The 27,958-nt window shown below is 39.7% G+C and overlaps 2 long non-coding RNA genes across 6 annotated transcripts in view; one reads left to right on the forward strand and one right to left on the reverse strand.

The window, feature by feature from the left end:
* LOC111262217 (uncharacterized) overlaps positions 1 to 6,431 on the reverse strand; it is a 12,514-nt gene extending 6,083 nt beyond the window's left edge. Inside the window, exon 1 of one of the 5 annotated variants that reach the window (XR_015311846.1) lies at positions 6,345 to 6,431. This is a non-coding gene — a long non-coding RNA (uncharacterized LOC111262217). Of the gene's footprint in view, positions 1 to 145; positions 947 to 1,223; positions 1,345 to 1,811; positions 2,131 to 6,344 lie in introns of those variants that run through there. The other 4 variants (XR_002681468.2, XR_015311847.1, XR_015311845.1 and 1 more) reach the window with 4 other exon arrangements.
* LOC111262220 (uncharacterized) overlaps positions 4,826 to 27,958 on the forward strand; it is a 24,930-nt gene continuing 1,797 nt past the window's right edge. The window contains exons 1-5 of the long non-coding RNA XR_002681474.2: positions 4,826 to 5,049; positions 17,789 to 17,939; positions 26,218 to 26,307; positions 26,681 to 26,753; positions 27,748 to 27,870. This is a non-coding gene — a long non-coding RNA (uncharacterized LOC111262220). The remainder of the gene's footprint in view (positions 5,050 to 17,788; positions 17,940 to 26,217; positions 26,308 to 26,680; positions 26,754 to 27,747; positions 27,871 to 27,958) is intronic.

The raw sequence follows: 27,958 nt of genomic DNA on the forward strand, positions 1-27,958 counted from the left end.
CAACTCTTGAGGATCACTATTGTTGCTTTTTTTTTTTTTTTTTTTTTTTAATTATTAATCATGAGGCTTAATTGCTTAATCTTCAGATGGAACTTGTCTCACGATAGAAAAGAAACTGTGTAGTTAAATAAATATTCATATTCACCTAATAAGGAGAGAGTATGCTATTGGTTCAGGCATATCGAGCTTGAGGTAGACACGAACGAATTTATCAGGAACGCCGCATGTGGACCACAGTTACAATAACAAGCTTTTCTTTTCATTTTGTTTTTCGAACGTGGACACGACCATGGTCGTATCCATGCAAGCTACAGCCTTATCCGAATACCGAAAAATTCGAGCTAAGCAACATAGGGAGTGACCTAGACACGTAGCGGAAAACCGAAAGCCCCAAATATAGTCGCCTGTTGAAATGCTTGAAAACAAACGTTATGTATGCAGGAACCACTGCCTAGAAATTTTTCTAAGAACAATCTGAACTATACAGTGAAGCTGTTCGTACTGTCATATTACAGCGACTCTGATGTATCAACGTGCATGCGTACATGATCCGAATTAATAGACGACGTGCCATCTTGACGTAGCGGAAGAGGTCAACGCAGAAACTATCAAAGCATTACGAGTTAGTTTCTATAGTTGCCAACATAACACACCGTAATCGCATCAACAGATTAGAAAAACAGTAATTCAGTGTTTTGTCTATAGTAAAATTTTCCGTATGAGAGAATCCCGTGTAACAAATAGAGCTAGTAACCTAGTAGGGAACATGTTAGCAGCCGATAACTTATCTACCTCGAGATTATGCACTCGCATATATATGCAGTTCAGTTTCATCTTCTACGCTATGTAGTACCAAACGAAAGCGTCTTTTTTATTTAAAAAAAAAAAACGGAAAACTTATACCGATATTGCAATATAATAATAATAATGATCATATATTCAGCAATATCGCATCCAGCCACTATTGGAAATTACTTGAGGATTAAAAGAAGGAATATTGTTAAAATGACAAATGAGCAGTCCCTAATTGAAGCTGTAGCAAAGATGAATACTGTGCCTATGTTGAATATTTTTGGCAAGGTAAAACAAAGTAAAATGAAAGCAGCTTAGCAAATGTCAATCAGTGGAGGAAGTAGAAGTACACATTTTTAAAGGTAAAACAGCAAAGTTCTATCATGTAACTATACTCAAACAAGTGGAAGAGTTGCACCCAAAAAACGTACCATCAGCAAAGGCTTTTCGAAATAATACCGAGCAATCCAATTTTCTATTTCAGATAATTTGGTGCCGTTGAGGAAGGTCACTGCTCTGAAATAATTCATAATCGTCCCTTAATTATACCAAAGTTTTCTATTATACAATCCCAACGTCTTCAAATCTGCTTCTAAATGGCAGTGATCGCCGTTTACAAATTCTGACTCGTCCAAAATTTCGTACCGTCAACTTGAAAGAGGTAAGTAAATTGTATATGTAAAAACGCTGTATAAGCAATTTAGCTATTAATGCTGGACAACACTGACGCCGGACGCTCCCAGTTTCTGTTAAACGTAATGAAGACAGGCCATTGTAAAACGCCAGTAATGAGATCACGTCACCTTGCGACAAAATGATACCCTATTGTACCATGCACCGCACCTATCCACGAGCATTGTTCGAGGTTCTTATGGATATATCATCGCCAAGAAACGCACATTCGTTCCTGTTAAGGAGATCGTTCGGCATAGTTGAGATACTGCGTAATTTTCTAGAAATATCAAAGTGTACTTTTCGTTTAGTCAAACGACAGTAGATATCAACGCCACACAAAGTACCTTAACAGTATTAGAGTCTGTCTACGTCCACTCACAATTTACGATTCAGGAATGGTTCGTCGACCATCTTAAGGAGAAACAAAAACTACGAACGCTGCAACGGCACCAAAATGATCGTTCATTATTATCAGCAGTATATTCAAAAGTCCTCACTCCTTTCAATTCAAAAGCCCTTCAAGAAAAAATAAAGTCTCACTAGAGCGACAGTGATTTCCAGTACAATCACGCTGCGCTATAACGATTGACTAAGTACAATGACAGGCAATAGAAGATGTCCCTCAAGGGACCGGTGTTTAATGGCGATCATGTTCTCAGTTGCGAGCCCAACTCTCGAAATGTCAAAATCCTTTTTAAGCAAATGAACAAAACTAGAAATATTCTTATTCGTAGCGCCTTGCGATAAGACCTTGATGAACAATAGGAACTTATCTACTTGTAAATTTACAAACAGAGAATCGTATTAATTCACATCGAAACGCCTAGAATCAGGAGGACAGGAGATGAGGAGGCGACAATATTGCCCTGCAAAAAAATAATCTCACTTAATATACAAACGTCAAAGGAAAGAACCAAAAATGAGCCAAATGGTCCACCTTTACTGCTAATCCGGCAATCCAAACGATCAGAGAATCAAAATTTTAACCATGTCAAAGGGAACGATCTCACGCTAAAACCAGAATTATTCGATATTATTCCTGTTGTAAATGTGATTGATCCTTTGTGTCTAAGAGGAAAACATGCCTACGCAGAGCTTCGCAGACTCATCTAGTAACTTCTAAATGTCCTTCAATTTAACGCAATTAAGCCTGAGATTATCTGTTAATACACTTCCTGAAGATGGACCGGTAGGCAAAAAGGAGGTTCCTTAAAGGAAGCGTTGACTTGATGACGTACTATTTAGATACCGCTTATTATTTTCTCCATAGCGTACTTCACTGTTTGAAGTGAACCCGTCATTTTAAAAACCATTTTGGTCCGTTAAATGCTGATTAATTAGAATTATTTTTTGAGCGTGGATTTTTAGTTTTTCTTTTTCAGATTATCCAATTATTATTATTATTATTATTATTATTATCCAGATTATAATTTTTCCGCTCGAAGTAAACATGCCATACGGCACACAAATCTGATCTTTTTTTTTCATAAACATTCACAGTTCTCGTCCGAATTGGTTTCAGATTAAACGAGTGCAGAGACAAGTGCAGAAGCAACCAAAAATACGAGGTGTGAAGCTTCTTTTGTATTGAGTCAGTCGTTCTTTTCTTTAAAAAGATGTCCTAACTCGGCTTTTACTTGCAAAGTTTTAAAACGTTCACATAATGGAGACTGAAGCCTTCATTACTTAGTACCAACAATATAAGTAAGCAACAATGCGATATGCCAGACCGCTATGGTCAAACGGATCATTTTGATCGAACCCGATCGATTAATAATGTCTGATGTCTGCGTCTAATTTTAAGCTAAAAATCTGTAACGTTATTTTCGACCCTTCGTATCTGTCTAGCGGCCTCTTAAAAATGAACCGGTCTTACGAGAACAATGCTATGTCAGCCATAGCATTGTTCTCGTAAGACCTGTCTAAATGTTGAAAAAGAGTGATACTAGAATGAATTGTTTTTAACAACAATTCCAGTGGTATCATTCGCTTATAATTAGGCGTCACAAAGTACTGTTCACTTTTTTTCAAGTATTTTCTCAAATGAGTGTGATGAAAGATAACAAACATAAATTGGCAACTGAGCCCCCGAACGCTCATGCGCCGGTGTCACCGCACTCTGTATACGTTTTTCGTAGCAGTATGGCATTGTATAGATGACCTATTAAATTGGATAATAAGCTTCCGCGGTTATTTTCAAAAACTTCTTCTTTCCCATTTCCCCTTACGTGCTGTTTACTTCTGATCTATCATATCTAAATCAGTAGCTAACGGCTTAAGTACCGAAAGCAAACATGAAAAATATTCTTTGCTTAGGCACCTTGCTGCTATGGTACAAATGCAATTTCAACTTAAAGTAAGTTCCCAAAAATGTATGTTCCAGGCAGGAAAAATGCATTTTTGACACTAATACATTTGCCCTGCGTACGGACACGGCACTATTGCTGAAAGGAGTGCTCAAAAATAACTGGAAACATTTGAAAGCGGTACCCTGGGAGAGGGGATGTCCCTCTCTCTCTAGCTGACCGTGTCAATTTGATGACGGCCATTTAAAGTATTAGAGGAAGACGCATGACGAGTCAAGGATTGGCCTAAAAGATGCGGTACAGCAACAAGACTGTCCTAATAACCGTAACTTTTTTGAATTTACACAGAGCTTGGAGCTTGAGGACCTTATAGACTCTCTTAAACCTGACTCTAAAATAGGTTATAATCGGGATTTCAACCAAAAAACATTATACCTTACGTTTGGTGGAAACGTAAGGCTAAGATTTGCTTTCTATGAACCAGGCACGTTCGGCACATTTGTTTGGCCCGGTTGTATCGAGTCAAGTAAGCTATTTAAGATAAGGCTCGACAACCAAGGTTAGGCCATCCTGCTCCATTGCAACCTAAGGCCATACACAGCAAGCATCGCGAAAGCTGCCCTCCTGGACTTCGAGTTGGTGCTTTTATTGCACCCACCATAACTTCCAGGCCCTTCCAGACAAATGTTTACTTTTTCTATTCGCTGGACAGCCGTTTCGTGGCCTAACTGTTAAAGCTGATGTGGAACTCAAGTACCACTTAAAGAAAGACCTCAAGATCTGCATTACAAAGCATCCGCTAGCTGAACTCATCGAGATCACTGCGCAATACATGCCTAGTAAACTCCAATACCAATTTAACTAGACCAACTCTGCGGAGGGCTTTTCGTTCAGTCAATGCGACCGTATTTCACAATTTTGTCCTGATTTTTGTTTGACTCGCGTGCGTCAACTTTCTAACAGAGGCAAAATATCTATATGCACAGATGTTTAAGTATACTCTATTGTGTTAGTAATGCTATGACCTTGTTGGTATCATTAATAATCATCCAGACGGTTTATCGCTTACGAGTTACCCATTGCGTTTCCTAGCCGTGGCCTTATATAGGTACAGTCGTCAGATACTCATGATCGACAATGGCAGTGAAATAAATGAAGCCGTAATTATATCGTATTAACTTTGACCTACAATCGTAGGTTTTGCTTGACATTTAATTATGCTTTATTCTTCTGACCGAGAATTGGTGATCGCTTCTAGCATCTGCGTCATATTTCGGTACGTTGTCGAACATCGTTTCAACTAGGTAATTGATAAAATGGCAAAACAACTACGAGGACAGCGAAAGTAAATGAAATCAAATGGACCTGTTCTAACGATTTAGTTTAGATTAAAATGTAAGCAATAGATAATTATTCCTGATAACAACTTCTTGCCAAGTGTTGAATTTAACAGAGTAGAACAACCACTGATTCGTCGAGTTGTGATCGAGTAACTAAATGCCGGGCGGATTCGATCGGAACAGAGATCAGACTGTTGTCAACTACAAAAAAAAGCGAAGTATTTCAAGAATCTATCCTGATCCATTTTGGCAGCTAATGAGAAACTGTCACTCACTTCGTTTCATTCTGCCTATTAACTTGTTAACTTCTGCCATAGATGTAAATGAAGTCAAAGAGAAAATTAAAGAATTAAAATATTTCTGAATATCTCTGGTATATTTTAAGTTCTCGCACGTCATTTAGACAGATAGCCTTGCTTTTTGCAATCTGTTTTTTGTCAATGATCTGAAAATGGCCTGATGCTCAAGTTTTTCAAGCGGTCTTTTGTTATGTCCGTCCTTAAAAAATGTAGTAAACCAAATATTCGCGAATATACGTCTTCTACTTATTTTTAAATCCCTGGTACATCTTTCGAGCAATTAGGTATTCATCCTATTTTTTATATTTTGTGATCAGCCACAAGACCAGCAGGCATGTTTCACAAAGGAGTCCCATAAGATAATGTGAAGGCTTCGTTCACATTGGAAACCTCTTAAATTTCTAGGTGTCAGAATACGCACTATAGCTGCCTTATGAAAAATATTTCCGTACGATTTTAGACGACAGTATTAACTAAGTTCCTAGCCTCATAACTGAAGCCAGCTGACTCCAGTAGCGTCATGGGGCATTCTCGTTCATCGAGCTTTAACTTCATGGACTGAATGTATATTATAAAATACATTTCGATAGATTTGAACCTAGTCAGCGTTCCTCAGGGCCCTTGCGTAGGATCAATTTTAAGCTTTGCCTTTTTTAATCAACATGTAAAATAACATGACTTTCTTTTCTCATAACAGAGTTAATATAATTGTTATCATTACGTGTATTTCGATAACGGCAGCGGCCGGATTCGGTAAAGATTTGAGGACTTCACTTTAACGTAAGTCCCATATTGTTCCGAGACGACCTTTAACTGCTCCCTATATGAAGAAGCCATCGTTATGTAATGTTTCAACATTTTCTTGCTAAACTTAGCCGCGGTTAGATTTATGACCATGCCAGTAGCACCCATAAATTTCTCATGCAATTTACCTTTTGGACAAGGGCTTCACCTGCAAACGCCGAGATTCGAATCGTCCTAGACTTCGCCATTTCGCCTGATATGATTTTTACTGTAAACTTATTCCTAGAAGAAAAAAAAGTATCTAGTAAGGTCGGTGTGGAATAGGATTCAATACGATCCTTCTATATGCAAATTAGCGCTGAATAACAAAACAGTTCGGCTCCCTTTGACTGGCTGCGCGGAGAATTACATTAGCGCAAAGGAATTGTTAGCTGCACGAGTTAAATCAGCGGAAATACGAAGGCGACAAGAATGATAAATAACTTGATGAGCGACTCACCATAACCGCGTTCGCTTCTGCTAGTCGATCAGCCCGTGTGTATGCCGGTCATGGCCAGGACATCCAGCTGGCACGCACGAAATTGTCCTGCTCGGAATGCTAGCACACACACACATGTCGGGCGCATATTGAATTAGTCGAAGAGAGGATCAATGATAAACATCGACTATGCGACACAACAACAAACAAGAATTATCGGCTCAAAAAAAGTAATCATGGTATTTATGTGTGCAGACAAAAACGAAAAATGTAAATCTGAGACACAGTTTGCTCGACCTAATACCGAAATGCTCTTTCCATCATAAAGTATGCATGCGGGGTTAACGTGTGATGCAACTGGCAGATGCGTTCGTTGGCCTTGCTAACACATTTGCGATTTGCACGAATTTTATATTGCAGTTTGACATACATAATGAATAGTAATACGGTAAACAGCTTTCTTCTTTACGCTTTAAGTGCTTGTAGGTCCAAGGACATGAACTTTGTTTCAAAAACAACAATGAAAGAAGTTGAAAGGCATTAAATCCCACGATCCCGGTGGTCAATTCCAGTTGCGCAGATGAAAAATTATGCGACAGTAAATAGTTCGTACTATACAGGCAACGTTTGGCGTGCCGCCGTGGGGTAAACGGAACTGTTCTATTGAAGCCCCAGATGCTCAACAACTATTCACCTACTTGAGGCGGAGCGATCATGTCTTAACGTCACTCAGCACTCGTATTGCCAACAGCATCTTTGGTAAAAATGACCCAGTGAAAGCTCGGGCGTATCAAACGATATCCCCCCAAAAAAAAAGCTATAATTTTATGTTTATATGTGGGTTTTCATCATCCCAAGTGTGGCTTGTTTACGGAGCTATCAAGGTAACAATGGACCTCACCTCTCGAAGATGATTTTGTCGGAACTCGCCGTTCACCTGTTATTCCGTTGCCCAACTGAGCGAACCTTTTCACTGTGTGTGGCCTGATCTAACCTACTCAGTGAACTGTATTTCAAAGGCTTGAAGGTGCAAATCGTGCCTCGTCTTGAGAATGCGCTATATTGGGCTTTAGACATGCTACATTTTGAGCACACCCGACACTGTCGCAAACAGCGGAGACGTTTCCTCTTGAGAGACAGAAGATGAACGCAATTGTTTTCGTCTCCGTGATCACTGCAGGCCCCTCGAATTTTTCGCCTCGCCTATTCATACTTGATGCGTTTGCGACGTTTTGTTTGCCGAAAATGAAGCGTGACTTGCGGATCGTGGCAGTCGAATCGCTGATATGTTTCAAAATAGCAGTTAGTAATGAAAACAGCTTATAGAGCAATTCATTTCTAACAATAGCGGACATTCTACTACCTATATAGCTGTTATAATGGCTTGACTGTTGAAGCGCAGACATGTAGCTATACAACAAAAGCGACATTCAAGTTTTCCGCCTTTGTTGGCACACCGTATACACGCCCAGGCTTTGTTCCGACAAATTATGAGAACAGCTACTTTGCGAAACATGAAAGAGAATTAATATATAAATTATTACTTCCACTTAACGCTATCTTCTTGAAGCCAGTTATTAGAATAACACGGAGGGGCATAGCTATGACCGTACTTTTTCATGCAAGTCGATGGCTGCTGATTAGACGTTGACGAATAGATAACCCCGTACACTGTAGGAACAAGAACTGGTGTCTCCCGATTTGCGCAAGTTCGGAATAAAATAATCTTGAGAAAAACTCGAGTCTGAGTGTGGCTCAACAGAGATCAGTCAAGGTTACTTCGCTAGAACTAGCTGTGTTATATAAGCGAAAGTAAGCCTATTTTAGCTGGTGTCCAGGGAAAAAATAAGACTAAGTATAACATATTACCATAGAAAATATTACATGTTAAGCAACTCGATGTCATAGAAGATGACACCCAATCCTGATATGACCGTTAAATTAAGTAAAAATTTTGAACGGGCATAATTGCAGTAATTACTATAATTATGCATGACGATATGCAGAAGGGGGCGGAGGTAATATACCGTTACGATAATTGAGAGGGGTTAATCACAGGGACACAGAGTCGGTCTTGTGTTCAAATTTCATGCTAGATAATATTACAGTTAAGGCATCGGCGAAGAATATTGTTAGTAAATTGTAAAGATATGAGTGAGAGGACGATTAGAAATAACACTGCACGTAAATTTAATACTTGAGTGAAGCTTTATTGAAATTGACTTTTAAATCCGACTCAAATCGAGATCTTTACTTTTAGCGGCGTTTTTTACAATTCTAGCATAAACAATTGTTACGCAAAACTATAGTTGCAAAGAACGCTACGTTCTTTGCAACTATAGTTTTGTTTTGATATAAGGCGTAGTCGTCTATAATACGGTTATCTATGTGTCGTTACTTTTATTTAAGTATTACCTTTAGATCTGTTTTAAAATTTGTGCTAGCCGCTGATATACTTATTGTCCTATGGTGTCACGGCCTTCACACCGGCTCATTCCGACGACACGGAATCGGTTGATGAGTGGTAAACGAGCAGTGGCCCGATAAAAATGCGTATGCGATTTTTAAGCCATCCTATGAAATAAGCGGTGGGTGTCCTCTTTACCATGGCAAGGAATGTCACGAAAGTACATTGCGATGGCCGTATAACGGTATCCACTGGCAGTAGTAAACCGGCTTGTCCTGTTCTGTCTTCAGGCAGCAGCTAACTATTTGCTTCGAGTCATCTTATTTCACTAATATATTCTGATGATTGTAATAGAATAAGTTGATATTGCTGCCTATATTTAAGCCGCGTTAGTTTTTACGATGGACGACTAGTGGGTACCTACCTCTGAAGGCTCTGTGTATTGTTGGATTAGGCTCACTGGAACCTGTTACTACGAACAATATATGACTTGTTGTGAATTCAGTCACGAGAGTCTTCGGTTTAAACCAAAATTCGATTATCAGCCACCGATAGCCGGGGACAGCATTTGTTCAGTACAATCCAAGTAACTAAACCCAGTGTTGCTGAATTCCTCTTTAGCAAACACGTATACGGGGCACTATTCAACAGGACGCCTGTTGCTTTTCCGTATCTAATTCGAAACGTTTCCGAATACGTTATTGCCGTTGATCTGTTACCTAGTTGCATTAGGTTATGGTTACCGATGTCACCGTAGCACAATCTTCTTCTCGCAGAATCTTCTCGCCGCTACACTGTACACCATACTCTACTGTCTGAATGTAAACACATCGACCATATTGCCCCAGTGACTTGATTCTGTTGCTTTTTATAGTTTTTTTTTGTGAGCTGTAATCCCGTCCAGCTATGCTTTCATTATGATCATTTTAGTTATATATTATAGTAGAACTCACTTGGACAGTCAAAATTTCATGCGCTGAACAAAAGCCTCCGAAGGCGTAGAAAAGCCATTATCGGGATGGTTAATAACATATATGTATATATATGGGAAGAGAACGAGCATTTCGCAAAGACTTAGTTCAGACTGTCTGGTTTCTAACAGACATGGTCTTTAGCGCGTTATTGAAAGCCGGTCGCTCGTTAGAAAATAACACTCGAAAAAACCCTAACAATGGCTGATGCGTTTCTTGCATCGATCGCTTCTAAACGAAAAGCCACTAACTTAGCTTAATCAATATATACAAGAATCGGTTCTACTCTTGCAGCAGTGGCTGTTGATTTCCAAGTAAGCCCGTAGCCTACATTTCGAACAAGTTCAAACTTGCTTAACTTTTGTAAGAACCACTTAAATATAACTAAGAGCTTTTACCGAGCTTGCCATTGTTAGATGTACACATAAATACGATAGGTGAATGAAAACCAAGCATACGTATACTTTCAAACAAAGGCTTGTTCCAAATGTCTAGACAAAAGAATGCATAGTAGTATTGTTAAAAACGCATCCCAGCATATGTATGCCTTTGGGAGTCGCAAATTGAGCTAAAACTATTGACAATTAAGATAAGTGAAAGGGCATTATATCGTTCAGGCATATCGGCACTGTCCTGTTTCGTTGCTTATATATCGTCATCTACAAGGAAGCAGCTCGTGAATCAAAGGGAACTCAAACCGACCATGTTGCCCTGCCTGTTTCTATGAAATCAATTTGTTCGCGTTCAACATCTCCAAATGATCGAGCCTCACAATACACCTAAAAACAAGTTTATTTTAAACAAAAATTAACCTGCAGGCTGTCAAGTCGTAATTCGAAATGCAACTAAAAACTTTACAAAGTTATGGTAGGGATCGTACTAGGTACGTCTCATACCTCACCTCTTATACCTCAATTACCTTCCACTCTCAGCAAATGTAAGGTGTTCTCGATAGTGTGAACAAGCAATTACGTTAAACACGCTTTTCCTAAAAGTAAGTACAAGTTATAACTCTTAATGCTGAAGCATAATTGAACTTCAGCGAAATACAAACGGCTATAGCAAAAAAAAAATTGTTGCATGTGTTTAACGATTGCGTCTTCTAGCTCGTTCAGCTGCCACAGCTTTGAAATGTGAGGTAGGCAATAGAAGAAAGTTAATTTCCATTCCAGCGACTATTTGTCGCTACGCTTGAAGCTAAGAAGCATGTTGCGTCCGGATAACGAATTAGTGCGACGCATATTAAGATCAATTGTTATAACGTTGTTGATGACGTGCCGTCCACGGCTGATATAGTTTGGGTAGGTGGGGTGATTGAAGGTGAAGTTGTACTCGCTAAGCAGTTCTGAGAACTATCTACCGTTCGGAGCGAAGATACGAACTGTGCCAAGCTTCACTTCCCCCCCCCCCCCCCAAGAACGCTTACTTGTATAGGAAACTCTCAGGAGCGTGACAAATGCTGAGGAGACATTTTTTCCATCTTTCGCTCCTTTGAAAATTTAGTAGTTAGTTTTAAGTTTATTACTGCCTAGTAAGCAAAACCCGAAAAGAGTAACTAGTGCTACACCGGCTAAAGTCACGTAGTTCTATACGGTCTTGACAGGCTTTGCAAAAGCTCTACTTCGCTAAAAGTCCTTGTTTAGCTTCAAGTAATGGCCATACGTTTACTTACCTTTTTTTGTTTCTTAAAGAAAGTCACATTAAATTGTGATAAATGTCTTCTATAGGCAACCATAGATAAACATAGCTATATTATATAAGTAACGGGAGAATTTAAGGACGTACAACAGATACTATGGTCGTATTTTTCATTCGTTCTACGTTTTAGCCGCTAGTGCGCTTCAAATTTTTTCAGAAAACGTTACCATCTTGGTAAACTTGTTTGCACTTCGAACATTTTACTTGCAAAAATGTACCATGCTGATGCCTGAAATAAGTTGTGACCTATCTTCCAGGTTCCATACGGATGGCGTTCGAACTGTCATACGCTGTAAACAAATGTGCAGAATGAAGACTGGCCAGCTAATTGTTAAAACTATGATATTGATGCGACTTCATCAAAAATGTAATATTTCCTTTGTAAATCTGCAAAGTTCTACAAACTTACTCGATCCTTCTGCCATTGTCAAAATTTCAATTCAGGTACAAATAAGACTAATTATCCCGATTATACGCGACCGTTTGGGTGCAAATCCGAGTATTTGTTAGATATTATACGCTAGCTAAAGCTTAACGAGCTGCCATTCGGAACAAATTTTCACAACCGCAACTCTCTATCGCGACCCCGGCGACTTAAATCAATTGCAGATGTTGCCGTAATATAGAAAAGTCTGTAAAAGTAACAGTAAAATAAGCAGATTATGGTTGTAAATTTTCCTTATGTATTTAGCTTAATAACAATTTTGTTGTCAGGCCACTCCTGCTTCAGACCATGTAGTCTGTAAGTCACTGACTGTGGCTTCGACATTCGGTAAAGGGAGCTTTAGACAGAAATTTACAAGGAGGACATTCGAATACAACTAACACGTAAGGCCATCTCCGGTAGCTCTCTTACCTTGTATATATTGGTTCAAACCATATAGGTCTGTTGGGTTCGATTATCATTAGGCTATAGGCGATGCAGTTGACAGCTTAACGCTCGAATAAATGCGAAAAAAATACAATGGACATAAGTGTAGTGAACGTATGCTGGTCGCACGCACAATTTCCACTGCAGCGATATCGATGGATGAGGGCATGCCTAGCGGAACACAGCAGGCTGCTTTTGGCCAGTAACGCGTAGCGGACTCGTTCGGCGCGTCTTCGGTCCGCTCGTCGATGTCCGATCGCCATTCGCACGTCTGAGAGATACCGTTATTTGCCGCCTTTGGCCCGGCCTTCGGCGGCAACTGCGTCTGTTCGGCGTCAGTCTCAAATATTGCTTCTTTCCATAACTGTTGTCGCCCTCTCAAGCTGGTTACTCTCTGATCTCAATCGAGTTCGTAGCAGATACTCGTATGCTGTACATACCCACACAGATAGCCCTGCGTACCCAATGTCCTCACGGCTTGCCTTTATGCGCTTTGCACCCTGCAAGGTTCCATATCTCTATGTACCACGACCCCGTCAGCGCCAATAGCTTTCTAGTTCGGTCGTTCGAAAATAGAGTGAAGGAACCCTTGGGTCGATGAACCGCATGCAAATGCCTACCATACGCATATTGCAACGACCTACATCTACAATGCAGTTAAGCTTCTGACCACACAGAGAATATGGTGGGTATTGGTAAACAATTAACAGGTCTTGACGTTTCCAGTCCTAGAGAAAATCCTGATAAAAATTATAGTAAATAGGCGTAGGCTCAGATCTAAGATGAGACTCACATTAAAGCTGGTAGAACGAAGACGTATGTTTCCTATCTGGAACACAGATGCCGATAATGTGCAATATATGCAAGTACATACATTGGTCCCATTACGAAATTTACTGTAATATAACGCTTTATACTATAACTTTTGAATGGTTCATTTTAGTTAAGTGACTAAATTTGAGTTATCCAAATTCACTGGTTTTTTTTCCTTTTTACAAAGGAAGCATAGAATATGGATGCGTAAATATGGTGAACAGTTCCATTTTGGAAGTCGAGCAGCTTGGATTGATCACTTGTCTCTGGCAGATAATGGGTTACCTAGTATATATCGATCACGCATTCATTGACAGCTGTGCTATGAGTCTAGATAGAACTTTCGTTCCGTGTCTCGGTTATTCCATGCCTACGACTACCTTCTTCCTCACGTCCCATGTACCAATATGTATACATTAAGTACACCTTATCGTAGGTCGATCTAAATGTTAACGAGAACCCGGCCAAACAATCGTGCACAGTTTGCTTATTATTGCCATGGTTGTCATTATTATTATCGAGGCTGAGTGGTGAAGGCGATTTGACCTGCAGGGGGACCCAAATGGACACGAAAGAATAATTAGGTTTTATTAATTATTCAGCCTTTTTTGCGAGCATACGTTACACTATGCGTCTGCTAACACCTCCGCACCTTTTTTCAATTGCATCTAAAATAGATCCTAACCTAATCTATTTGAAATTGAGTTCAGCTTTAGTATAGGTGGTTTGTTTTCCGTCTGCACTGCTCTGCCGATGGCATATTTCAGATAATTTTAAGTTAGTTTTGTTGTTCTAAAGCAGTTGTTCGGTTTCCCTGTTTTAACAATTCGACTATTTTTTTCCAGTATTTTTTCTCATTCCACTGGCTGCTCGCTAGTTGACCAGTTCCAACCCATTGCCCTGTCGATGTTACCCAGTTTTATTTCATTGCCGCTATTTCGTTTTCTAGCCACTGGAGATAACGTTCAAAACGCCATGCATGTATCAGTCCAACTGGGAAACCTGTTAGTTTTGTGCGCAAACTGGAAACATCGACAATCGGACCATTTTTTATGATTGTCTAACGAAAATACCATTTTAGAGCAATGAAAAGGAGAAAAAACTGGAGTTTTTCGAAAGCCCAATTTGAATAAATCAAAAACTGAAGTCTTTGCATTTAGATGTTAGAGAATTACTAAATTTTTATGGGAATGACTACTAAAAACTTAATCGTCCTCTAGTTTACATTAGAATTGACAGCGAATTTTTTTTTTTGGTATTTTATAGTCTAGACTCGACTTTTTCCACATTGGGTCGCTTTGAAGGTGGTGTTTTTTTTTTCGAAAATCAAGACTATGTAGAAAAAACCGCAAAATTACCTAACGCCATTTTCAAGTTGGTAGGTAGGTAGGTAGGTACAACGTTTTGTTTTTAAGGCCCTATTCGCTTTCTTAACGATTATATCCATTACGATCTACACTGAATACACTCTCAATCGCTGTCTCCAATAACTCTCCATGAGCCTGCTGTACCTACCATTGTAAGGATCGTTGTTGAGCCACTATAGCTTAACAGAAGCTGTACCTTTCCACCAGCCTATTTACTGGACTATTTTAGTTATTGGACTGCTGCACTATATCATTAATCTGTTTTCATAATTCAATCACGTTGCTCTGATATCCTATCTAGATTTTTCGTTAACTTTTATGACGAATATGTTTACTATCGTATTCTAACAATATTCTGGCGTCTCTAGCAAATGCCTTATTTCCCTGTGACAACTGTCGTCTGCATTTATCGAAACTAAGCCGTTGCTCCGTTGCCGTAGTCCTGTTATGATCCTTTGGCTATTTTGCTATCTCATGACGAAACAGAGCTAAATTTTCGAAGCTTCATGTAGCTATTGAACGGCGCGAAGAATCAAAGAAGACATCAATATTTAGAAAAAGGTTCTCAACTGCTACTTAGAGTCAACCCCCATACAATAAAATATTCAAGCCATCGGTGTATATATAATTTCGTATTTTCGAACGAAAATGACTTATTAAGCATTTTCGTGTCGATTTTCAAGCGGCAGTATATATATCTCGACCCAACATGGACCACGGTGGTACATTTAAAAACATATCTCCTATAGAATAAACATCAATAGATCTGTTCGGTACACATATTGTCTAACATATAGAAAGGCTTCTAAACATGCAAATGTTTATATGGGATAGATATTGCCATCAAAATGGATCTGAATGTTCGGTCCGAGATAGAAACCTGTGAGCTGCCGATACACAAAGTGTATGGAGCAATTATAATACGATATTAAAAATAGAAGAAAGCTTGCTAAATAGGGCAAAGCGGGAAAAATATACATCTTACTCTACAAAACAATACGACGGTTCAATTCAAAATGACATCGCAACGATAGCACACCGGTTAAAGGGAGTTTCCTGTTTTTAGGAAATTTCTGAATTTCTTTTCGCATTTTTCTGAAAAATTCTAAGCGAGCGCCAGCTCTTCTAACTCAACGGGACGGGTATACAATTAAAAAAATCATCATCATTAAAAAAAATCATCATAGGCAAACGTAATACTTGTGCATGACCCCACCACCTAATCACAACAAACCATCAATGCTTATTTATATATGTACAGTGTTGTGTACTATCTAAAACATCGGGCGACGCTACATTCCCAGAGCTCAGTTTCGTCCATTCAAATTTCCCCAGCGTACACCCGATTATACCTTGCAAAGCTAAAGGTTCTCAAATCTGGCTACTGGAGAACTTGCTTGCAGTGATTTAGCGCATGAATAGAATGGTCCGCGGGCGTTGTAGATATTATAGCTCGCATAGATAAGCGGCTTTTGGCTATCTGACCGGCAAAAGATTATGTAATTCTTGTAACCTTCGTGACGAGCGACCTCAAACGAATGAGTGAAAACCAATAAAATAACACTAAATGAAAAACAGTTCAACATCTCATTATATTAGACCGTGGAACAAACTAATAAAGCTGTGAATGGAGCAAATATGGCGTTCGGTGCAGCGCATTGAAAGTTGTCATTCAAGCCAGCCATACGAACGCTGAACGATTAAGCGGAGCCAACGAACGAAAAACAGGGCATCGTTTCACATGGTTTCGGGTCGGCCCCTGACTTCTTACTATCCTCAATCCGGCCGCGCACGGAATTCACCGCCTCAGCTCGAAACAGGATACTGGCTACCACGTGGGAGTAGTAGCGATATATATGGTAGAGCCGTTTTCGACATCTATTCCCCGTACACTGAGTCTAGTTATTTGTTCTGCCCCTCTAAATCGAACTACTTTCCTTTACTGATAGAATTCCGCTGCCAAATGTTCTGACAAAGCGTCAGCAGGCTTATATTAGGGAGCGGAAGGAAGGAAGCGGCAATCAGGCATGCACAGTGTGTACGTTAAGATAAAGACAGCCACCCTTGTGACGATAGCGATGTTGCTGCCGCTTGTTGATGATGATCGTGGTGGTAATGAAACGCAAATACAGGTAAAATTGAAAAAAGACCAGCGAACTTCGGAGAGAGAAAAAGCTGGCCGGGCATGAAGTAGGCGGGGAAAAAATTGTTGCTAGGAGGGATGGCGGGCGGCAGGGGCAGAGAACGTCTGGAGCTTGGCTATTCGAGATAAATGTGTGAGGGGAAAGCGAAAAAGAAATGAGAGCCGTAGTGTGACGATTATAAACACATACCCTGTCTGATAACAGCAAACTCATAACCACGTGGATGGCGGTCTCGGAGTACCTGTCTCACTTTAGATAAAAGCAATGCCAGCTGGTGTTGCGCTCATCCGCTGGACGAACGTATAAGCACAAAAAAAATTTCATCACATAGGTCGTCACAGTGTTAACATATATATATATATGTATACTCTTTATTTTTCTAAATCACACAAATATGTTTTTTCAGTCCTGTAGTGTCCGTGCACTTAGTAACTGCTTGTTATGTAATTAAGTTTATATTCGCGGAACTTTGTCGACATAGGCAAGCATTGCAGGCGTCATCTAGCTGGACCGTTTTCACGCGGCCAATATCGATCACATTTGGCGTCTACTCATTATGAGAGGGAGAGAGAGAGAGGGAGGGAGAGAAAAAACGCATTATGTGATGGTTAAGAACGATTTTTTAGAGATTCACATACAGCCATGCCATTGAATCATCCAGTGAAAATTTCTAGTTTTTATATGTAGGTCAAAAGCTCTGATGCGGACGTAGGAGGCAACTCTGAGGACTAATGATTTTATCGTTCTTTCGATTGTGGTCGAAGTTATTGTTTTTACCTGATTGCATTCTCAGTCTTTCAGTAAAAATACAGAGAAGAGAATGAAGCTACGGAAGATAGGTTTACTGTAAAGTGAATCTGATTCAGGCCAATTTGTTTTGCAGAGGGCGTCGTTAAATCCCATTAATCTTAGCTTGGACAGTGAAAAGCAACCTCATTAAGACGCTGTCATGAATAGGCAGGAATCCGACCTGGAAGATTTATGAAGACCGTTTGTGGGATCACTCCTTCACTAAAAACATCTTCATCATTCAAGTGAGTTAGGTGATTTATCGAAAAAAAAAAAGTGATGTAATATAAAACTATATATTAGATAGTGCATCATTCGTCAGTGCGATCAGATGCGACCCAAAAAAAAAACACCCAAACACCGCGACCCGCAGATACGGTATTCACTGTTAATGTGACAGTTATTTGAAATACAGAAACACCCGCAAAATCACTATCGTCGAAAAAATAACCAACCTGAGACTTCGATGAAATAAAGGTATCTCTAATATCGTCTCTCCATTACATTTATATTATAGATTTGATAGGAAGTACTTAAAAATAGGTGTTCTTCCTAAAGCTACCTCTTTTAAGTAAGGACATTTTTTTGGAAAACGTTTTTTTTGTTCAACTCTATTGTATGCCAGTTCTGTGGATATAGTATGCAGCGATGCCGGCCAATTGAAAAGGTCGCAACATCTAATTTTAAGGTTGTTTAAGTCTTAAAATCACCGAGCATTCTCTTAGAAGAAACATGTCAACGATTGCCGAGATAATCGTCGAAAATGTCAACGCTGCCATATTGGAATGGTATTAGTCGAATTATTACCGGCCTTCTGCCATGGATCTGAATCGTGGCAATACAGGTACAAGGATTATGCTTTTTTTGGTTATAGCCGCACTACAACAAATGAAAAAGGCACAAGGATGTTGTAAAAGATTGATTGGCTTGCATTCTGCAAGAAACTTTCGCGTGCGGCAAGGCATCGTATGCACTTCTTCAGCAGGAAAAATAGTTGTGAATGGCTGCAAATAAATCACTAAGAGAGGCTTCAAACTGAAATGAATAGTCCACAATAATCCACGTGATGGTACTTCGTTTAGTGCTTCAGGAACAGCCACGTCCAACGTTTTGAACAGTTCCTTCATATAGCGAACAGCAAAATCGCGCTAGCCTATCCTTATTACGTGCTGATCAATTTTTAATAAGAGAGATTCGGTGCGAATAGTCACACACGGAGTCTTACAAAAATTATCAGGAAGCAAAGCAATGTTATATTTGGTCGCCCTTTTCATAGCATGATGCTATCTGCCTAACTTACAGAATATGGCTGAATATATTGCGTCCGGATAGAGACACTAGAAGCAAGGATAACCATCTTTGAGCATTTTCCCCTAACCGATATCTCCTTTCTTGTAAAGGGATCAAACAGAAAAAATCCAGGCTGCAAATATATAGAACGAATATAGACTATGAATAACCTGATTCATGAAACAGCTATAAAATTCATTAGGCTTCATCCTCGCAGGCGGATTATGCAGGAAGACAAATGATCAATTGAAAAGAATAATGGTGATCATAAGAAAAAAAAAACTCAAAGAGGGACTCTTTAATAGATAAAAGTAGCTATAAATTATATCTCCTGCTAAAAACAGTGAGGTCTTAACGGAAGGGATCAGCGCATGCGGAACGCATATACTTCAAGAACGATGTTTCTAGTCTACTCGTGTGAAGGCATCTGATACGTTTAAAGTTAAACCATACTACGGTTCAAGAGATAAAAAAGGATCGTTAATTGGGTCTAGCTCTATTGACTAACAGACAACAACCAATAAACCAGCCTACACAGGGTCTATCGTTGATCTCACGTCTGAGCAGAATCTTAATTAATTGTATATACGCGTCAGATGACCTGCCTGACATCGATGATTAGGTCTCAGGACAACGTGATCAAACTCGAAACCTTTAATTAAGGCTACAGTAAAAGTAAGGTCTGGTTATCAAGTAGTCGTTCTTAGTCGACCTAGATAACCCCTTCTCTCTATTTTTTGATGATTATCTAGATGAAAATTTAGAAATTTTTCAAATTGTAGTTATAGTCTATATATTCTTATTGTTGGAGGCAAGATGCACTCAAGTTAAGGTTCACATCAAGACGGGATATTTGTTTACGGGACTGGCCGGCTGCATCTACTCATAGGTAGTAGAAGGAACGATAATTTTTCACAAGCTTGATTTATAGGTGGGAAAAATTGCGACGCAGCTCACCTATGGTATATAGCGGAGGACCTATAATACAGCATGTTATACAGAGTATGGCAGCCAAAATACACGTCATGAGCGCAGTTAGCTACATATGATGTAAGCAATTAATTATAAGATCAATTCAAAATGTCCAAAGCGTTAATGTTGGCAACGTGTTACGAGAATTAGGGGAAGAAGACATTCGCCAAGTATAGCACTACGGTATCACTATACCTACAGCCTGTGTAGCACCGTAATAGGCGCATAGACTCATATTGACATGGGCTGGAGGGAAACAAAGAAAATAAAATAGCGCCATGTTTACCTTCATTGAGGGGCAATACGTACTCAGTGTAGATGATGTACCTATTCGTCCGTATAGCGAAAGCCGTAGCATCGCCACAGTAGTAGCTAGTGGATACATGTTTGCTATGATCTTCTCGTCAGGTCTCGTCTTAGATACACACACACACACACACACACACACACACACACACACACACACACACACACACGTATTACAATAAAATAAATGAATTATTTACTTAAATCTCAATGGAACCTATCCCGCCGAAGGGACACATATATGTGTAATGGTGTGTTTGTCTAAGAATTCTTGCTGCCGGGGCTGCTCATGTTTCTAATATTATCAAGATAAATACTGTAACACCACCGCCTAGACTAGGACAATAATCAGTGCAGAATATCGGTTCTCACACTTTACCTCTTAGGTACAAACAACATACCCATTTCAGATGATGCCATTTAGCATTGATCAGACGGGCGGGGGCATAGACCAACTGTGCATAGCTATTCTACTTGTATGTATGTAGCTTCAAAGAAATGGTCCGACCCCGAATGTGTCACACCCAGCTAGTTATAACGAAATACGAAAACGGACATTTTTGGCTGCCACTTTTCTTAAACACACGAGGCGATTTTCTTCGCATTCAACAAATATGATTGTAAGACTAGCAAATTTTTATTCAACATTGACGTCCAGGTCATTCTACGGTCTTCTAATAAATGGGTTCATAGTAGCGATTATCATAAAACATATTCTGGGTCTCCATTAAGTTTTAACACACGTTCACCGCACGTAGTTTTATCAAGGGATGGGTGCAAGTGTCTGCCAATCGCATTACAATCTGGATATCTTTCTACAGAGCTAAATCAAAATAGCTATTTTAAACACCCAGACGAATCGATTTAAGCAGCGAGAAACAGTTTGATTATAGAAGACCGTTTCACTACCTGAATCGAGCGTTGATCAAGCTTGAAATAACTATAATTATAGTGAAAAAAGTATAGATGGTTGCAGTTAAGTAGCTGCCTAAAGTGCTAGAGGAAAGGTCGAATATCAAAAATAACAGGCGTCGTGGAGACTCGTGGAGAGTAAATATCCCCTTTAGAAAAAGCATGTGCTACAAGTAGAACATCTACTTATACACAGATAGGCTCGCACTACCTGAGAATTTACAACCACCCAGCCCACCAACCGCGAACCTTTATTTAACTAACATTTATGAAATTCAAACATTCATACTGTGTGTGCATGCACGTGATTCTTTTTTCAGCATGATGTGATCCGCCAATCAGCCCTGTATCTCTCGAACGCCCTTGGCGAACGAGCACCGAAATACGTATACGTTACAACCAGTTAATATTATAGATATCGACCATGCATGCTACATGGGCTAAGCGTGTTATCCATGAGACAGGTCTGCTCTAGTTCTATGCAAATTTTATTACCTTCACGTGCTTTTAGAAGCGATTCGTGTAGCGTAACTATAATTGGTTTCTCCAATGATGGCACTCGAGACGGCTATAATCCTTCACTTGGTCTGTAAATATCATTGCTCTTAACTGATGCAGTGATGCACGAATTGGCGTGCATTGTTATGCATACACGCATGCTTACCAGAGTCAGTCGCTGGTGTCCACTGGCTTCGCCGTAGAGATACGCGCCAATTATACGAACCTGTGCGGAAGCTGCATTACATCGTAGTAGGACAGGCTGGCACTTTTGATGATAATTCTAAAATACGACAATCCTGTCTGGAAAGGACTCAGCTTTGATTTACCTGTCTTCCTCAGTTACGGCCCGACAACTAACCGTAGTTGAAAAAAGGCCACCAAAATTTCCCGAGCCGACCATGTGACTCTATTACATGTGCCTACCAGGGGCAAACTTCAAAGCTCTTTTGCAAGCTTTCGCTTTTCTTCTTTAAGGTCGCATTTGATCGCGACGTCCTTGTCAGCAAAACGTACGCTTAACTGCATCTTCGTTCCTCTGTTCTTCGTTTGCTTGCGTTGCAAGAATCGAGTAGGGGGCTCGTGAAAAGTAACGTTTTGTTTTTGGAAGGCTGCCTTTGATATGGAAATCAGAGGTAATTTTCTCATACGCACACTTTGGGCGTCTTTACTTTTTGAAACAGATGGAACAAATGGGAAACGATGAAGTAAATGCATATGTTTCAACAAACAGTTATACAGGCGCAGAAAATGTGTGTGGACGTTGCCTCTCTTGTATTAATGCATATTTATTATATATAAGAACGAATTGTCAATATAGTTAGTCAATTTTGAGCTTTGTTTTTGAAAATAGTCAAAACCTCAGTCACCGAAGTAATGGCTATTATGATCCACAGTCCTTTTTAAGCGTTTTGGGAATTGCGGCAGAATTCTCGGAGACCCATTTTTTTAAATCATCTTGCGATGTCCTAGACCGGCAAAGGAGTTTTCCTTTTTGATTTAACTGCTCAGCTTGTTCGAATAACGTACTGCATTGACCGTTTGATGAAGTTTTGTTAGCCCAAAATAGAACACTCAGGCACACAGATAAGCTCTTTATTCGTAGAGAGGTTGCTTTGCATAGGCTTCATTTGGCTCTCCAGAATCAATCCGTGACGCTTGGAAACGAAGTAGGCGATCTAACAGGATCTCATCAACAATAGCAAATATATTAAGCTTTGCTAAATAGCCAGTGAACAACCCGCAGAGGTTCCCGTGCCAATAGAAGACAACGAACGGCTATATTGGCCATTTAGTAATGGGCATTTAAGCACGACTCGGCTTGAAATAGTACACGAATAATGTCTCTCAGTTAATTCTCTGTCTATCATTGGCGATGCTTCACGGTCCTCCCCAATCCAACGTCCCATTTTTACTTAGCACATGCCGCACGTCAGCGAGCACCTTACGAGCCTACAATGAGATAAACGGAAGATAAGTGCGAGATTGCTATACATATAATTTATCTGGAAAAGTTGGAATAATAACTAGGTTGGCCCAACTAGTTCAATGGAAAACAAGAGATACATACAAACGATACCTTACTGCTACTAAATTGTCAAATCACTAAACACTAACAGTCGTTTCATGTTGGGTTGTCTGTTTCTGATATGATACGTATGCGTCAGTGGGTTTTAGGATACAACGTTGACGTGATACTGATTTCATCGTAATACAAAACGTTTTATCAAGCGGCCTCGATAATAATGCCGTGCCTATTCGTCGATGAGAGCTACTTCAGTTATTCTATAAATTGCCAGCAGATCGATGGTATCAGATTGGCTTATGGTACTTCTCGAGTAGTTGTGAAAGATGTTATCTAACAAAATGAAATTAAGTATAAAATTAAGAGATTAAAGAGATTAATTTGATATACATGTATTTTGTTTATGGTAAATTGGCATAGCGATAATAAGTTTACTTTTATACCCATCGTTCGAATAGGCTGGAACATGTACTTAATACCTGCCATCAGAAAAATGTCGCTTCACTCAGTCGATCACCTACGAGTTGTACTTACTCCTATGTGGTGCTAGATACATTGGCCCAACTTACTGTACTTCTTATGGTCAGCCACTTGTCGACCCAAAACATTTATAGACTTTCTGAGGCGTAAGCGGAAAGCTAGTTTTTGAGAAAACCCTCGCCGTGATCTAATACTATTTCAAACTCGGAGCTAGCTCGCATCCCGTCTAGGCTACGATCACCCAAAAACCTGAAGGGCTTTGAGTTACATGGGCTACAAACAAGCAGATACTGGCAAGGTAATTTTCGACCCGCAGCTGAACTAGTGGCTATGAGTCAATGAATCTCCGAATAATTAAATCATATAACCGTCCAATAGGGCCGTCGCAAAGGCACGGAGCTATTCAATATTCACCTCGCATGCGTTATAAGAAGCGTTCTTTGTCATAAAAATAACAGTTTAAACTTTTTAGAATTTCTACCGCGTTGAAAACACGTGTCTGGATCAACGACTACAAAAAGCAATGCCGTCCTTGCTTTCCATGCGATCTCAGGCGAAGCGGTGCTGCGCCGTCGGGAGACGGGTTTCTCGCTAAAGATAGACATTGACATAGACACGCACATGTGCACACTTTCAGACAAAGCGTCCAAACTACAGATCAAGCCCGAAAACGACGTCAAGCCGAAAGAGGCTTTTTTTTCCTCTTCTTTCGTTTGTCGAACCCACACCCACACCCACCCGTCCTCGTCCTCTGCTCTTCTTCCATCAGCCCCAGTTTCCCAGTGCTCTCCGGTCGTTTTCCTGCTCCTCTCCATACATCCAAGTCTAAGCGGCAAATCCAAGGCTTCGACGAATGGGACCAACTGAGCTGAAAAGCATAAGCTGTTGTTCGTATTTTGCCGCTGCCATTACTATTTATGCTGCCGCCGCTGTCTAGGCCATAGATCTGTCCTTCCTTTTAGGACGTGAAGCATTCGAGTATGTTCCCCTTGCGATGTTAGCTGTCTGCGAGTCGAGCGTGTTGATGCCTATGGAAGCGTCGCCGCTGTGCTTTCCTTATGGTGCGATAATGCTGTGCAATCGAGACCTAAGGGATGTTTGCCATGCAGACAAAAACACACACACACGCGAGTAAATAACGTGAGAACACACGAACGTGAAAAGGTACGGATGAACTCTTATTAGGAATAAGCTAGCCAGGAATACAATATCTGAATTGGCTGGGTGGGCCTGCCAGTGTTGATAGGCGCCAGGTTTGGATTTCTCTAAAAATTCTCTCAACGGAAACAAAGTTCTTCTCTCAGTGAAGACACAGTTCATGCGTTTGCTAAAAACAAGTCCGAGCGTGGTGTGAGAAGATCGAAACGAGATGCGCTCCCGAGTATATGTATGTTCGATCATGTAATCGTAGGTTGAAGACTGCTGCGAGCCATAGCTATCCTGCTGGACTAGCGGTAGCAATAACAGCATATTGGAGTAAAGTGTTCCGATGGGATACCAACGAGAGATAATCACCCCCGTTACCATAATAATCATCGCTAGCATAGTCTGCATTGAACACATTGTAGCTAGGTGGCATTTAGGTTGTCTGTCCTAAGTAACATGGTTCAAGTCAGACCGGCATCGATGTCATTCGAAAGCTGAAATTTGAATGGTCGATATATTACAAGTATTAGAATGTCTACGTCCAGACCTATAACCCTAAAAATGGTTGAAATTTCTGCAAGATCGACCCTGTCGAGCTCAGCTACGTTCCAAGTACTCAAAATGACTTATTAAAATAACAAATGTTCACGTAAATCCGTTTCAATATTATGTGCACTTATGTTTATCGTAAACTACATAAGCACGCTGATATCAGTACGATTCACTATGTCGGTGAGTAGGATACTGGTTTGTAAGATATATAACGAAAGGGACATAGTTCAACAATAAATCGTTTCTGCCAAATATTCTTTAAAAATGTCGGCTGCTTGTTCAATTGCATCTTCATTATAGTGTTCAGAAGTGTGTTTGCACAATATTTAAGTAGAAAATAAATACATTCTACTACATTATTTACGTGAACCTATCAGGCCTTATTGAAACCGCCGTACAGAAAACGTGTTCTTAGCCTATAAACTATTTCTCTCTTTTTTTTTTTTTTTTTTTCTGTTTTTCGTTCTAGTTTAAAGTAGGTCATGAATAAAAATTAAATTATATTTTGTACACATATTCCAAAGCGACAATAGATCGGCAAGGGTTGCAGAGTTAAGCACGCCCATTCTACGGAAATCTTGATTATTCAAATTTTTGTCAAGAGACATTAAAATCACTGAAGGAAAAGCTGAACTGAAGAGGCCTAATCATAGTCACAGAAAATTAATTCCGAAATAGGTCTTTCTTTCGCAGACTTTAACAGGGGCAATGTTCAACAATAGGCTAGGGCGTGATAAGAAACACGAGTGTAGAAAAAAGCCAATTTGGGAACTTTTAAATTACTTAACAGGTATTATAGTGATTGTGACGTCAAGATTGTATTTCTTCCTGTTCTTAAATAGGTGCGTTTTTTTAGAAAGACTGGAACCTTTCAGGACCAATACATCCATAATGGACCATAAGGACTCTGACAGACTAGGACCCTTTCGAAGGTAGGGAGCTCCGTACGTGCAATCTGGAGCGACCGATTAAGGGAACATATTACTATATCCCTGGCCTTTTTTTTTACAGTTCTGATTATTACTAAAAGATCAGATTGTATTCAAATGTACACCATCTCTGTGTGCGTCTGATTTCTAAACAGCTTAGCATTTTATTCCAAAGAAAATGTTGACGCACGGTAAAAACCTATATTAAACATTTGAAATGTACAGATTGTAAACATTTTTTAGAGCCACAGTTCCAATAAAAACCTCATAGGACGCGTCCAAGGAATTGGTTGGTAGAATTGTTTAAAAGGTATGATCAACGAGCCGGTTAATAATATGGGGTCAATACTACTTCACAAATTGTTCATGTTTACAGAAGATGCGATCTACATGCGGGCACTAGGGATGGCTCAGGCAATACTGCGGCCGTTGCGACGAGCCAGTCTAAAGTAGGTAGCGTGTTCGAGTGTGGGCATATGGACAAAAGGTTTTTTTCGGAGATTCATCTTAGAAGAAATTATCTATCTAATTGGCGACGATAACTTCCGCTACCTGAGGCCGCAGATTAAAGGAAGAGAGAAGTGTTTTTTTATGACATAGTGCAAGAGAAAATGATATTATACGCCGAAAATACCAGAAAGTAACGAAGAGGTTGCCTAGCTGCTGCTTAAGCAGTAGTATCTAAGGATCAAAGCATAGCAGGAGCACTTCTGCGCAAATAAGCCTAAGTATATTCTTTCCATCTTTTGAGTTATAATTCTCCTAGATTCTCTTGATTTCCCTGACACGATATCACAAAGAAATTCATAACATAAACATCCTGAAAGTTACTAAACTTGAGTGACTTTAGAACTTTCCGTGCGAAAGGGTCTAAACTAACTTATGCTTTTGCAGAAAAAAAATGTAAAAACAGGATTTACGGAGCTTGGCCTAAAAATCTAGTTCAAGGATAAGGAAAACGTATAAACTCGTAATTACACATAGAAAGTCGATCTTTTTTTTCTCGATCTATTTTTAAAGGAAATAATGTATTTTTATACGGAAACTCATCAAATATATAGTTGTGTTTTAAGTCCGTAGGTTAAAAGCGGGTCAGTTAATCCAGATTTGTATATCTATATATAGACATATATATAGCTACTTATACAGCTCACTTATGTACCTTATCGCTCCGCTTATATTTTTTTGCTTAAATATGTATAACGCTATTGTAATCCGCTTCGAGTTTCTGCTTAAGTAGCAGCGTAGATGCTGCCATGATAAATTTGGGGTTGCGTATTTACATCGAGATCTGCACAAAAAACTAGCAGTTTTGTATCAACAGTCAGAGACAGTGACGTGTTGAAAATGTATAACTGGTAATATTCTGATCCGATCTGTTTTATTTTCGCACTGATACGCTAACGCTAGCCTTTCCTTAAGTCAAATGGTGCCTTATTTCAGATCTGCAGCTCGTGCAACTATACAGGATAACGTATCGTATATTTACTGGGGTGGTTGAACGGCTCAACTCTAAAAGCGTTGAATATTTTGGAAATACCATTTTCGCATTGCGCAATCTAGGTCGTAAGTGATAAAATAGTTTCATCGTGGTCAACGTATGTTTACCTTTTTTTTTTCAATAACCCAGGCGTATCAGAGTAGCACTCGTACG

This window comes from Varroa jacobsoni, unplaced genomic scaffold (genome assembly GCF_002532875.2).
Source record: "Varroa jacobsoni isolate VJ856 unplaced genomic scaffold, vjacob_1.0 scaffold_639, whole genome shotgun sequence".
In the NCBI taxonomy this organism is placed as follows: domain Eukaryota; kingdom Metazoa; phylum Arthropoda; class Arachnida; order Mesostigmata; family Varroidae; genus Varroa; species Varroa jacobsoni.